This window comes from Caretta caretta, chromosome 1, assembly GCF_965140235.1.
Source record: "Caretta caretta isolate rCarCar2 chromosome 1, rCarCar1.hap1, whole genome shotgun sequence".
NCBI classification, from domain to species: domain Eukaryota; kingdom Metazoa; phylum Chordata; order Testudines; family Cheloniidae; genus Caretta; species Caretta caretta.
The window spans coordinates 170299447-170313963 of NC_134206.1; the positions used below are offsets into that span (position 1 = coordinate 170299447).

Below are 14517 nucleotides of genomic sequence, written 5' to 3' on the forward strand. Positions count from 1 at the left end.
AGGATTTGCACATGCCTGTGAACTCTCGACTGGAGAATTCAAAGTAGTGTCCACAGGCCTGCACCTGTTCAGAGCAGTGCCTTATGCCTCCAAACAAGGGCACATGGGGAGGCGCGGGCCTGCTGCCACTTAGTTCCTTTTCTGTTAATGGAACTCAATGGAACAATTGCATGTCCGTTTATTCTCAGCTTCCTTCCTTTCTTAGTTTATCATTCTAGAATTTTTTCCCTTATTTTTGTAGTTATTTTTATTTCTTCAGTCTTATACAGTTGTGTTTAGAAGAGGGTTCCCCTTCCTTTTTTTCCTGTTTTCTCTCATTCTTTCTTTGGTCCACTACCTCTTGGGTTATGACAAAGATCCGGGTGTTTAAGCCCTGTGTGATGGGGTGGGTTGCACACCACTAGGATGGTGCCACCTCCTGGTCACTCTAGGGCAGTGGTTCTTAACCCGAGGTGCCCTTTCTGGGGGGGGGGGGTGAGACGTGCCAGATTTTTTTAGAAGGTAAATCATCGAAAACACAAATTAAGCACAGGCACGTAAGTACAACTACTTTGTTTCATCAAACCTATGTATGTATTAACATTGTACATTTTTTAACAATTACTGCAATATACAAACAAAAAATATATCTAGGTTTAAAGAACTGGCCTACTTCAATGATTTTTGATAAGGGGTGCGAGAACATATTTTGAGAACCAAAGGGGTGCAGGCTGCAGTAAAGGTTAAGAACCACTGCTCTTGGGAATAGCTCTCAAGGTCGATGCCCCTTCCCACAGTTGCACGCCATCCTCTACCTCTCTTTCTGTGTCTGCAGCCCCTCTCTCACTCCACGAGTTGCTGCAGCCTCTTTGTGACTTCGCCCTCCAGCCAGGTTACCTAATGGTTTCCCCTTCTGGGGTTGGAAAGTTCCCGCAAACAGGCTCAGGCAGTCTTCCTACTCACTGCTCCCCAGTGCCACTTCCGCATTGGCTGGTTGGGGAACTCAGACCCACCTTCTACTTCAGATTTTGGCTCAGGGATCCTCTAGTCAGCAGTCAAGGTCTGTTCCGCCCTGGACCTTGCCATGTTTCTCTGAGTCCTTTCCTAACCTTTTGGCTCTCCTTTTCTTCTCTGGGTCTGCCAGCTTCACCAGTCCCTCCTCCCAGGGAGCAACTGCAGGCTACGTCTCTGCAGCCTCCAGACACTCTTCCCAGAGGGTGACTACAGGCTTTCCCAGCAGCCCCCTCAGCTGCCAATTTCCTGCCTCTATAAATCTAGCCCAGCTCATTCCTTCCCATCTAGGCTCCCTCACTTGGTCTGGGGAATACTTAGCCATGTAATTCCTCTCCTCTCAGCTGTGGCTGGCTGGGTTAATTAGCCCCCTTCTTAGTCTTCATTAACCCTTTCAGGGCAAGTGTGGTGTGAAAACTTCATCACACCCTGCCAGACCTGCCACAGGTCTTTTCCCCATAGTGACAGACATTCAAGCTGTCTCTGCTGCCTCAGAGACACCAACTTCTGATTTAAGTTGAAGGTCTGTACAAGTCTTTAAAGCTGTTACAGCTGCCCGCCCAGTCTCCATGAGTGGTACTGAGGTGGCTTGTGGGTTTTTTCTTTTGTTCGCTAAACGTCTCTAGATTGCCCAAAGAGCTACGGACTTCCAATCTGAAGGGCCAAACTCTTTGCGGAGAAGACAGATTTTTTTCTCCACATCCTGAAGGATTCTCGGACCGCGCTACACGCCTTAGGAATCTACACTGTGGAACAGAAGAGAAGATATAACTCTCAGTCACATCACAGATCACAATCTTCTCAATACTCACCATCTCTGTGCTGTTATGAGCCACAGTGCAAGAGGCTCAGGTCTCAAAAGTGAGAACAGTCTGCACCCCAGTCCATGACCTCTCAAACTGCCTCTTATAAGCACTTTGATGAGCTGGTCGGGGGCCTGAACAATGATACCTTACAGCGTCAGCTGCCATCTATACACCTGTCACGCCACTCAAACGTCAACTTACCTTACTTCACAGCAGTTAGGGCCAGCTCTAGAGCAAAGAGATTGATTTCTAGCCCTGAACTTACAGGTTGCCCCCTTCCATATCTCAATACAACCATCGTACAGGAGATTTCCTACTGCTTACCTTTGGGACAGAATCATTATAGATACAGACTGCTCTACACAGGGTAGTCTCCAAGGTTCACTTCATTGTAGTGACATACTAACCCCGGTACAGTGACTGGACTTTATCAGCACCAACCTGATGCAGTAGAAGCGAGAGCGCTCCTCTCACTATCCACATTCACCACCCTGGGACACATGTCTCCCTAATACGCTGGGGAGCTCACCTACGCAACAACAAGGTCAGGACAAATGGCCTTCCACAGAAATGACCTTCCATATCACTCTTTTGGCTGTCAGGAGTGCCTGTGCCCAAATTCTGCCTTTCATCAAAAACAACACACAAAGGTTATGATGGACTTAATGTGACCTGTATGTTTTGTATAAACTGCCAAGGAGCTGCCAGATCTCCCTCCTTCTACAAGACAGCATTCAAACTTTGGAATTGATGCACCCATCATAGTGTGCTCATCTCAGCTGTCTGTCTACAAGGGATACAGAACGGGATAACCAACAGTCTCAGTTGGAATTTTCTCATGACAGTGAGTGTATACTGAATTCATAGGAGCTTCAAGATATAGCCACCTTTTGGGGAAACATTCACTGGCAGTTGCCCTAATCTTCCCAGCGGACAGGGCCCACTTGTATGTCTTTTCCCAGTTTCCTACCCTATCCAAGATTCTGTTGAAAATTCAACGAAACAAAGCGAGAGTTATTGTGATTGCCCCTCTTGACTATGACAAGTCTGGCTCCCTTATCTGACGCAGATGGCCCTCCTGTTCCTCTGACGTCAGCCCATTCCTCACCCGCTCTCTCAAAACAGTGGGCTGACCCTTCACCCCAACCCATGGGTCCTCTGCCTCCAGGCTTAGATCTTTCTTTGTTCCAAGGCTTAGAAGCAGAATGCTCTAACAAGCTGAAATACATGTTGCAACACAACCACAAGTTGACCACTCCACATACCTATCTAGAAAATGGAAACAACTCCAAGTTTGTACCATTCCAAAGGGACAGACCCAACCTCATCTTTCCTCCCTCTGATTTTGTACCACATTTTAAACTCTCACTCAGCTCCCTTAAGGTACATCTCATGGTGAAAATGGCTTCCCACTTCAAGTTTGCTCAACCACTAATGCATAGACTCTTTAAGGCCATTAGGACTCTCTTCCCCCATGTGACACCACCCGCTCCAGCCTGGGACTTTAATCTAGTTTTCAGGGCTTGGACTAGACCTCCCTCTAAGTCCAGGGCAACTTGTTCTCTCTTACACCTGTCCATGACGACAGCATTTCTAATTGCCATCACCTCAGTTAGGCACATAGGAGAAATAGCGGCCCTGATGCCACACCCATCATTCACGGCCTTTGTCTTTATAAAAAAAAAATAACAACTCTAAGGCCATATCCCAAGTTTCTCCCTACTTTTTCTGCACTTTCCATATGAATCAACAGATCCATCTCCCTGTTTTTTCCCCAAAACCACATTGACAACTGGGAGACAATTGTGCATATGCTAGATATTAGCAGGACATTAGCATTCTACTTGGACAGGACTAAGGACTTCAGGAAATCCCCTAAACCCTTCCTTTCATCCACAGAAAGATCCAAAAGCTCTGTGATATCTCCTCAAAGACTATCCAAATGGGTCTCTAGTTGCGTTAATCACTTAGCAAGGGCCCAACTTGCTTCTGTCCATACGCACTCCATGAGATCAGTTCGTATCTCAATCACATTCCATAGGGATACCCCTATCTCCCAATCTATAGAGCAGTGATTGGGGCCTCTGTCCATACTTTCGCAGAACATTATGCGATCCCTGAAGATTTGGCCGCTGATACCATATTCGACTCCACAGTACTCTCTGTAGTAAAAGACTCCACTCCGAAGTCCCAGGCTCCAGTGGTGGGTACTGCTCCGGAGTCACCTAAAGTGGAGCACCCATAGGGAGGCTACTTGAAGAAGAAGAGGAAGTTCCTCACCTAGTGCAGTAACAATGGTTCTTCGAGATGTGTGTCCCTGTGGGTGCTCCACAACCCACCCTCCTCCCCTCTACTTTGGAGTTCTCTATAGGAAGGGAGGGGGGGTTCCTCCGTGCAGTGCTAAATAGCCTCGAGGCAGACCACGAGGGAGGGAGAGCATATGCACGGGCTCTACGGGACACTGCTACCAAAAGTCTCCGATTAGAGGTGCAGGGGCACACAGACTCCTAAAGTGGAGCACCCTTAGGGACACACATGTCCAAGAACCATCGTTAGTGCACAAGGTCCTCTACTGCAGGCACAACTTCTAGATTCCGAGCCATGACCGTGGTTAAGCAGAGAGTATCCTGGTTCCAGTCTTCCAGCCTTCTGAGGGAGGTGCGGAGTACAGCTGAGGACCTTCCCTTTGAAGGACCCAAGTTCTTTAGCTCTGATATGAACTTCTCCCTCCACACTGACAGACTCGAGAGCTGCCTTATGGTCTCTGGGGAATTTACATTCCTGCAACAAAGACACAGTTTATTAGGTCTCACATCGCAGCAATCTAGGCCATTCCATTACAACCCTCAACAAGTGTTTCCCAGACCGTAGGACTTTCAGAGGAGGAGATCTAGAGCTCTGAAAAAGGACCCTCTCCCTTCTTCAGCAAGATTATCTGCACCTCTGTATAAGAAAAAGTTTTGCCATCTCGGTAGAGGGCCTTGAGCAATCTACGTTCCCAGATCTTGTGCTGAATGATTCCATCCAGTTTCCCTTTGGAGATCAGCTATCCCACTTCCTTCCTGCTTTGGAACTAATTAGCTCAGACAGATAGATTTTGGAAATGATCGATTTGGGATACTTCATCTGCTTCCACGCTATTCCCCGTTCTTCATCACGCTTCAGGGACCCCCTCACAAAGATCTCTTAAAACAAAAGGTCCAGTCTCGCCTCCTCTTGGGGGTGATCGAGCAACTTCCCCCAAAGTTCATCAGCAGAGGGTTTTATTCCAACTATTTTGTAGTTCCCAAGAGGGGCAGAGCTTAGAGACTGATCCTCGACCTCAGAAATCTGAACACTTATCCTTTCCCAGCACTTCAGGATGGTTACGTTAGCCACTATCATTCCATCCTTAGATCCAGGAGACTGATTTTTCACCTTCAGGATGCCTACTTTCATGTAGCTATACACCCATCCCACAAACACTTCCTGTGCTTCAAACTAGACTGAGGATACTACCAGTATCAAATCCTTCCTTTCAGGCTCTCCACAGTCCTGAAGGTCTTTAGAAAGCTTCATTCAGTGGTGGCAGCCCATTTACATCAGTGGAGCAGAGTAGTATTCCCTTACATGGATGGTTGGTTCCTCAGGGGTCGATCAACTTTATAGGTCCAGTCAGCAACTTCCAGGGCTCTAGCCCTATTTCAGTCTCTGGGCATTTGCATCAATTGAAAGAAACCTACGTTGACCCTAGTCTAAAGAAGAGCCACTTCACTGGAGCCACTCTAGTCTCCCTAACCACCAGAGCCTATCTCCCCAAGAAAAGATGCTCCACTGTCCAGTCTAATCTTGACAACCACCACAGAGCCCACAAACAACTGCAAGGACCTGCCTACAACTCGTGGGCCACATATTGGCCTGCACATTCATCGTGCCTCCTAGACTGTACCTCATATGTCTTCAGATATGGCTAAGGTTTGTGTACACACCAAAGAGTCTCTCCAAATGAGTCCCAGTACCTCAGAAGGTTCTGGACTCTCTCCGATGGTAGAAGGACCCACTGAAGATCTGCGTGGGAACCCCATTCTTACATTCCCCAACCCTCAAAAGATCCTCACAACTGGTGCTTCTCTTCTGGGATGGGGGCCATCTCCTAATGTGCCATGACCCAGGGCAGGTGGTCCACACAAGAGGTCACACTCCACATCAACATTCTGGAGCTGAGAGTAGTTTCTTATACTTGCCATCACTTCCTTCACAACATACAAAGCCACTCCATCAGATAATGCTAGACAATAGGGCTGCAATGTCTTACTTCAGCTGACAGGGATGGAGCAAAATCCCAATCCTTATGTGCAGAGTCTCTAAGGCTGTGTAACTGGTGCCTTTCATGTCAGATACAAGTTGCAGCTATCTGTCTTCCAGGCCTCCAGAATACAACTGCAGGCTCCCAGAGCAGTCGCTTTCTTCAGGATCACAAGTGGGAGCTCAACGGTTCTGTCTTCCTCAGCATCTACCAGATCTGGGGTTCCCCAGAAGCAGACCTCTTTGCCATCCTGAACAATGCAAAATGCCATCTTTTCTGCTCCATAGGAAGATGTGGCAGATGGCTTGTTAACACTGTGGCCCTATATCATGCTGTATGCTTACCCGCCTCTACCTCTAATCCTTTACTCAAGCTGTGTCAGGAAAGCACAATAGTTATTCTCATAGTGCTCTCCTGGTCAAGATGAGTTTGGTACTCTAACCTCTTTTACATATCTGTGATCATGCCTGTTCTACTTCCTTTCAGGAAAGATCTCCTGTCACAGAACTCAGGAATCCTGATCCATCCCAGCCTCTCCTCCTTGAACTTGAAATCATGGTTGCTAGATGGTTCTTGAGCATGGAGCTAACCTGTTCAGAGACGGTCCAGTCAGTTCTCCTACCTAATACTCGCAAGACTTACATTCAGAAGTGGAAATGCTACCATTTCTAATTTGTTCTTCACTCTTCCCAAGCCTCAGTGATTCTGCATTCCAAAATCCTGGACTACCTTTTGGATTTAAGAATGCAAGGTCTATCTATGAGATCAGTCAGAGTATATCTGGCCACCATCACCGCCTTCCATTCACCCACCAAAGGCTTCACAGTCTTAGCAACTCTACTGCAGCTAGGTTCCTCAGGGGCTTATGCAATCTGTTTCTGCCTGTACAGAACCCAGTCTCCCAATAGGACTTAAATTTGGGTCATAATGCCCAGAGGAAGTCTCCCTTTGAACTGTTGGTTACCTGTTCTCTCCACCTCTCCCTCAAGACTTCGTTCCTCATAGCCATCATTTCAGCTAGTCCAATGAAAGAGCTTGGAGTTCTCATGGCTGATTATCCGTATACTCCATTCTGTAATGACAAGGTTGCACTGCGTCCCCATCCTCACTTCCTCCCAAAGGTCTCTTTGGAATACCACATTAATCAAGAGATTCGCCTACCAGTGTTCTACCCAAAAGCTCACGTCTCCAGAGAGGAGACCAGCTAGACATCAGACGGGCCCTTGCCTTCTACTTTGACAACAGGACTAAGTCCTTCTGGGCCTCTCCTAGGCTATTTGTATCACTTGCGGAGAAAATGAAGGGCCAGCCTACTTCCACACAAAAAGACTAAGGGGGTTCAGGTTACATCATAATCTGCTATGCATTGGCTCGTATATAGCCTCTTCACAGTGACAACACATCCCACATCCTTGGCTCTATTGAAGGACTTTCCCAAAACAGATATTTGTAGGTCTGCCACTTGGTCCTCTATCCATAGAGGAACTCTATCCTTTGCCAAGCATTACACCATCTTACCTGCTTCCAGAGATTCTATCTTCGTTGACACAGTCCTCCGAACTGTCCTAAACTTGCCTTCTCAGCACCCACCTCCTTGCTGAGTTACTGCTTCGGAGTCTTCTACAGTGGAGCAGCTGTACAGACATAAGCTCAAAGAAGAAGGAGCAGTTACTTATCTTACAATAACTTGAGTTCTTCAAGATGTTTTGTCCTTATCAGTAGTCTGCCTCCCGCACTCCTTCCTCTGAGCTGTAGGGGCTCCGCTTCACAATTGAGAAGGAACTGAGTGGTGTCAGGCCTGTGCCTCCCTATATGCCTTAATTTGGAGGCACAAGGCAGCCAAGAGCACATAGACTCATAGATTTTAAGGTCAGAAGGGACCATTGTGATCTTCTAGTCTGATCTCTTGCACATTGCAGGCTACCTCACCCACCCACTCCTGAAATAAAGCCCCTAACCTCTGGCTGAGTTACTAAAATCCTCAAATCATGGTTTAAAGACTTCAAGTTACAGAGAATTCACCATTTACGCTAGTTTAAACTTGCAAATGATCCATGCCCCATGCTGCAAAGGAAAGTGAAAAACCTCCAGAGTTACAGCCAATCCGACCTGGGGAGAAATTCTTTCCCAACCCCAAATATGGTGATCAGTTAGACCCTAAGCATGTAGGTAAGACCCACCAGACAGCTATCCGGGAAAGAATGCTCTGTAGTAACTCAGAGCACTCCCCCATCCAATGTCCTGTCCCCACATGTTGGTGATTTTTGCTACAGGCAGTCGCTGATGGGCCACATGCCATTGTAACTAGTGCCATTGTACCATCCCCTCCATAAACTTATCTAGATCAGTCTTGAAGCTACTTAGGATTTTTGCCCCCATCCCTTCCCTTGGAAGGCTATTCCAGAACTTCACTCTGATAGTTAGAAACCTTTGTCTAATTTTGAGCCTAAACTTGTTGATGGCCAATTTATAGCCATTTGTTCTTGTGTCCACATTGGCAGTTTACTTAAATAACTCCTCCCCCTCCATAGTATTTATCCCTCTGATGTATTTATAGAGAACAATCATATCTGCCCTCAGCCCTCTTTTGATTAGGCTAAGCCAAGCTCTTTGTCTCCTCTCATAAGGTAGGGTTTCCATTCCTTGGATCATCCTAGAAGCCCTTCTCTGCACTTGTTCCAGTTTGAATTCATCTTTCTTAAACATGGGAGACCAGAATTGCACACAGTATTCCAGATGAGGTCTCCCCAGTGCTTTGTATAATGGTACTAACACCTCCCTATCTCTGCTGGAAATACCTCGTCTGATGCATCCTAGGATTGCATTAGCCTTTTTAATGGCTGCATCACATTGATGGCTCATAGTCATCCTGTGATCAACAAACATACCCATGTCTTTCTCCTCCTCTGTCGCTTCCAACTGATAAATCCCCAGTTTTTAGCAAAAATTTTTGTTAATCCCTAAATGCATGACTTTGCACTAATAAATTTCATTCTATTTCTAATACTCCAGTTTACAGGGTCATCCAGATCTTCTTGTATGATATTCCGGTTCTCCTCCATATTGGCAATACCTTCCAACATTGTGTCATCTGCAAATTTTATTAGCAAACACTCACTTTTTGTGCCAAAGTCAGTAATAAAAATGTTAAATACGATTGGTCTGAAGACTGATCCCGGAGGAACTCAACTAGTAACCTTCCTCCAGCCTGAGAGTTCACCTGTCAGTAAGACCTACTGTAGTCACCCCTTCAACCATTTCCATTAATTCGCCTATTAATCCCCATCTTCTCCAATTTAATTTATAATTTCCCATGTGGAACTGTATCAGTTGTCTTACTGACATCCAGATAGATTAGATCTACTGCATTTCCTTTGTCTAAAAAAATCGGTTACCGTCTCAAAGAAGGAGATCAGATTGGTCTGATTGGCATCCATGCATCCTACAGTGGAGCACATCTAGGGACCAAATGTCTTGAAGAACTCAAGTTACTGTCAGGTAAGTAACCTCTCCTTTCTGACTCTGCAGAAGGTGAAAGGGTGCTGCTGCCTAGGACATGAGTCAGGACAGAAAGTTTTGCTACTTACAAATGGATCACATATCTGTGATTTGATCATAATTTGATATAGCTTATCTGCGGTGATGTGCAAAACTTCTTCTATGAAAAAACAGTGCTGCTCATTAGAGAGCGAAATTGTTTGTAGTCTTTAAATTGGGAGCTGCCCCAGTGCGTACAAGATCATACATTAGCAACTAAGGAAATCTCTGAAGGCTTGTTTAGTCCTGTAGATATACACACATTTTGCCATGTACTTGTTAAAATCAAGAGTGGGGTTGCGCGTGTGTGTGCCCCAAGGTGACATGAAATGCATCTAAAACCAAAGGAGGAAGATACAGGCTTTGAACTAAATATGAAGCCACATTTTTTTTTCTTTAACCAAAAAGACTCACATAGTCTGAGACTCTAAGTATCATATTTCATCCTGCTGAACATTAGGAGCTGAGCTTATATCTCTTTCAGAAACAGGATTTGTAATGGAAATGCCAATAGAAACTTTTCCAGTGGTATTTCCATAAGCAGCACAGAGGAAAAAAATATTTTTAAAAAAGAAGTGCAAAGGAAGTTTGCAATACATACTAGGGACAAAACAGCAACCCCTGAAAGCTAACCTGGTACAAGTTGGATACGCTGTATATAGTGTTCAGGTATTGTACTGTAATTTTTCTGTAACTTGCATTCTCTGCTCCTTTACCCTATTGGATTTTACTTCTTTTTCCCATTCTCCTGTATACCGCCTAGTCTTCTGCATAATGGAAACCCACTAACCGACAAGCATGAATGAAATTTTCAGACCTATGGAGACTTTGTGGCATTAGTAACAAGCTCTTGGTTAGGCTGCAATAATAGAATATATCCTTTTTTAATACATCCTTATTAAAGCCTATCACACAAAGAGAATCTATCAATAATAGCATTCTTTAAGTGGCCAGCTGCAAGCAGTATCTTAAAGTTACTGCATAGCCAAGGAGAGTTGCTTTGCAAATAAAAGGCAGTGTATAAAGAGATGAGATTTTTCTTAATTATTCCTTACAGTTCGGCTCACGCTTTCAAGCTGATCCCAAAAACTTGGTCTGAGTTTTAATTGTGTTTGACTTAACCTTTAAGAATGATGTTTTCATAAACTATGTTTATATTTTCTTCAGAGCTGAAAGGTTTGTATAGGAGAACTAATCAAATGTGTAATCTCCCAGAAAGAATTATGGAGAGAGTATGCAATTAAAAAATAACTATAGTACTTGGAATTACATCGATTAACAGGAAAAGCAGAGAAATTGTAGCTCCAGAAAACTTTAAAATAAAATTCTGTTAAAATACATGTTAGCAAGCATTTTTGCTAACTTTATAAATGAAATAAAATGTCATACTGCTGGGAAACTATTTAAAGGGAGACTGAAATATTAAAACACTTCTTAAAAATTAGTTTTTACCTATGCTTCAAGTATCCCATTGTCTTGTCCACTCTTCTCATCATCTGACTTTTTTCCCCACGAAGAGTGAGAACTGAGGGGCTAAGATTTGCAATGTTAAAAAAAAATGACAGGATAAATACATTCTATTTGCCATCCCTCATCCCATTTCCAAGTACATGCAGAGTCTTGCATCTGTGTCTCAACTGCTCCTGCTCATAATTTATCCCTAGCAGGTCAGATAGAATGATAGTGACAGTCTTTGATTGGTTTGGATGCCTTTATTACCCCACATTTGCCTAAAGTGGGACTGATAGCAATAGGTCAGGTATTCTTGCACAAAATCCATCTATGGTTTCCCTTCGCTTACTGTGAAACTCTCAAACATAAATTCTTTTCCTGCCAGGTGAAAACCTTCAAATTTGTTTTGACTCAAATTGTTTCCTTCTGTGACTGAGTTGGTTCATTTTTGGAACTCCCACAGGAGTACTGTATAGCCAGATCAGGAGCCTGTGTTGTGATTGTTTAATATCTTGACACAGCTCTGTGCCTCAGATCTTCGCCTATGAAAAAGCATGATAACATGGTTAAGACTTGGGAATTCTTGGTCAAATCCTGTGTCTGCCACTGGTGTTATGTTTGATCTCAGACAAGTCACTTAGAGCCATATTTTTAAAAGTATTTAGGCACCTAACTCCTGTTGGTTTTAGTGTGAATTAGGAACCTACATATCTTTTAAAATATGGTTTTTAATCTCTTGAATTCCACATGTGTAAATGGAAGATGCTACCTCCTTTCTCCCATCATTTGTCTCTGTCATTTAGATTATAAACTCTTCTGGATACGAACTGTCCCTTACTACAGTATGTAAGGCACTTAGTGCAGTAGGGCCAACTGGGGGTATTTAGGCACTACTGTAATACAAATAATTATTAGTACGGTGGCATATTTTAGTTTTTACCAACAGAAGAACCAAAAAAGAACCCCAAAAAACACCATCAAGAAAACCATGATTCTATGCTGACAAGAAAGTTTAGTCCATCCAAATGTGACATTTAAACATTTTTGCTATTTTGTCTATACAACTTCATCAATTTCAAGCTGCCCCAGTTCTTATTTCTTGTCCTGATGGGATTCTCCCTTTCCATTTCTCTCTCTTCTCTGTGCCCCCTGGTTACAGATGCACATGTGCACCGGCACCTCCCTGTTTCCTCGTATTTTAAACATCTATTTAGGTCTAGTTGGTAAATAGCCCTGATGGCACCAGCTGTTGTACTTTAGTCAAAGGAGAGCAGTATGTTTGTTTGTTTTCCCCCAAGCATATTGAGGCTTTACAAATTATTCTTCTTGAATTTTTAGGTATCATAGTTTGTTGGGATTCGGAACAGTTTAAAAATAATGTTTCATCTCCATGCATAGTCCTATTTACCATGCAAGTCAGATTTTTGGGAAGGCACAACAAACACTCTACTGTCTTCAAGATAATATTAATGCTTTCTTAGGGTTTTGAGTTATTTCTGTAGCAATAGTGTAATTTAACAAAGAAAATATAATGTAGTTCCAAACCAAAGTGCTGAATTCTGTTTTTCATCCTACAGTGTAACTTTGAACAATTGGGTTGCATATGTGAGAGGTGAGACTTAAACTTCTAGAATACCAACAGAGGATGGTTCTGCCTCTAGGCTGTTCAGAAGCTAATTCCCTCATATTGCTGGGGGGGGGGGGGGGGTTTGTGTCATGGGAAGATGTTGGTATGGTCTTTTATGGGTTTTTTAGATCTATATTATATAGCATAGGACAGCTTTCCTTCCTGAGATGGTGGCTCAGAGGGCATCAACTCTCCAGTGTCTCATGTGGTGACACCCATAAAGCACACAATTCAGACACACAATTCTGCTACTCCCTGTACCAGACATTAATGGTCCATGTCCCCCTCATCAGCCAGGCTCAGAGCAGCCTCTTGGTAGGCCCATCCCTGCTGCCCACCACCAGTGTGCAAACCCAGCTTCTGCTGCAGTTCAGCACCACACTGGAGCACCCATCAGTGCCAGCTATGGGGTAGGTAGGTCAGCAAATATGGTTCCCAGCCTGACTTTTTTTGTCTTCCCCACACGCGGTGGGTCGACTCTGGTGCCGCTGTCAGAATATGATGCACTATGGGGACCCCCACACATTCACAGTGGCATTTGTGGCTTTCTAATGCCAATCGATAAAAAGAGAAGTAAGGACAACGTGGGGAAATACAGACAAGTCAATACCCAGAAAGACAATGGAGCAAATCATTAAGCAATCACCTAGAAGATAATAAGGTGATAAGTAACTGCATGGGTTTGTTAAGAACAAATCATGTCAGACCAACCTAATGGTGCCTAACGGTAATAAGTCTTACCGTTTGGATGGGGGGAAGCGGTAGACATGGTATATCTTGACTTTAGTAAGGCTTTAATACTGTCTCGCATGACCTTCTCATAAACGAACTAGGGAAATACAACCTAGATAGAGCTACTATAAGGTAGATGCATAACTGGTCAGAAAGCTGTTACCAGAAAGTAGTTACCAGTGTTTCACAGTCAAGCTGGAAAAGCAAATTAAGAGGGGTCCCCCGGTCCAGTTCTGCTCAATAGCTTCATAAATTATTTTAGATAACAGCATAGAGAGTACACTTATAAAGTTTGCAGACAATACCAAACTGGGAGGGATTTGCAAGTGGTTTGTAGGATAGGATTAAAATTCAAAATGATCTGGACAAACTGGAGAAATGATCTGAACTGAACAGGATGAAATTCCATAAGGACAAATGCAACGTACTCCATGTAGGAAGGAACAAACAGTTGCACACATACAAAATAGGAAGTGACTGCCTAGGAAGGAGTACTGCGGAAAGGGATCTGGGGGTCATAGTGGACCACAAGCTAAATATGAATCAACAATGTAACGCTGTTGCAAAAAAAGCAAACATCATTCTGGGATGTATTAGCAGGATTGCTGTAAGCAAGACTCGAGAAGTAATTCTTCCACTCTACTCCACGCTGATTAGGCCTCAGCTAGAGTATTGTGGCCAGTTCTGGGCACCACATTTCAGGAAAGATGTGGACAAATTGGAGAAAGTCCAGAGAAGAGCAACAATAACAAGTAAAGGGTCTAGAAAACATGACCTCTGGGGAAAGATTGAAAAAATTGGGTTTTAATATGGAGAAGAGGAGACTGAGAGGGGACGTATCAGTTTTCAAGTACATAAAAGGTTGTTACAAGGAAGAGGGAGAAAAAAATTTCTCATTAACCTGTGAGGATAGGACAAGAAGCAATGGGCTTAAATTGTAGCAAGGGAGGTTTAGGTTGGTCATTAGGAAAAAACTTCCTAACTGTCAGGGTGGCTAAGCTCTCAAATAAATTCCCTAGGGAGGTTGTGGAATCTCCATCATTAGATGAACAGATTAGATGAACACCTGTAAGGATGGTCTAGATCAG

The 14517-nt window shown here is 44.0% G+C and overlaps 1 protein-coding gene across 4 annotated transcripts in view; it reads left to right on the forward strand.

Moving 5' to 3' along the window:
• Window positions 1-14517, forward strand: part of APP (amyloid beta precursor protein) — a 294805-nt gene that overhangs the window by 201361 nt on the left and 78927 nt on the right. The window lies entirely within an intron of this gene.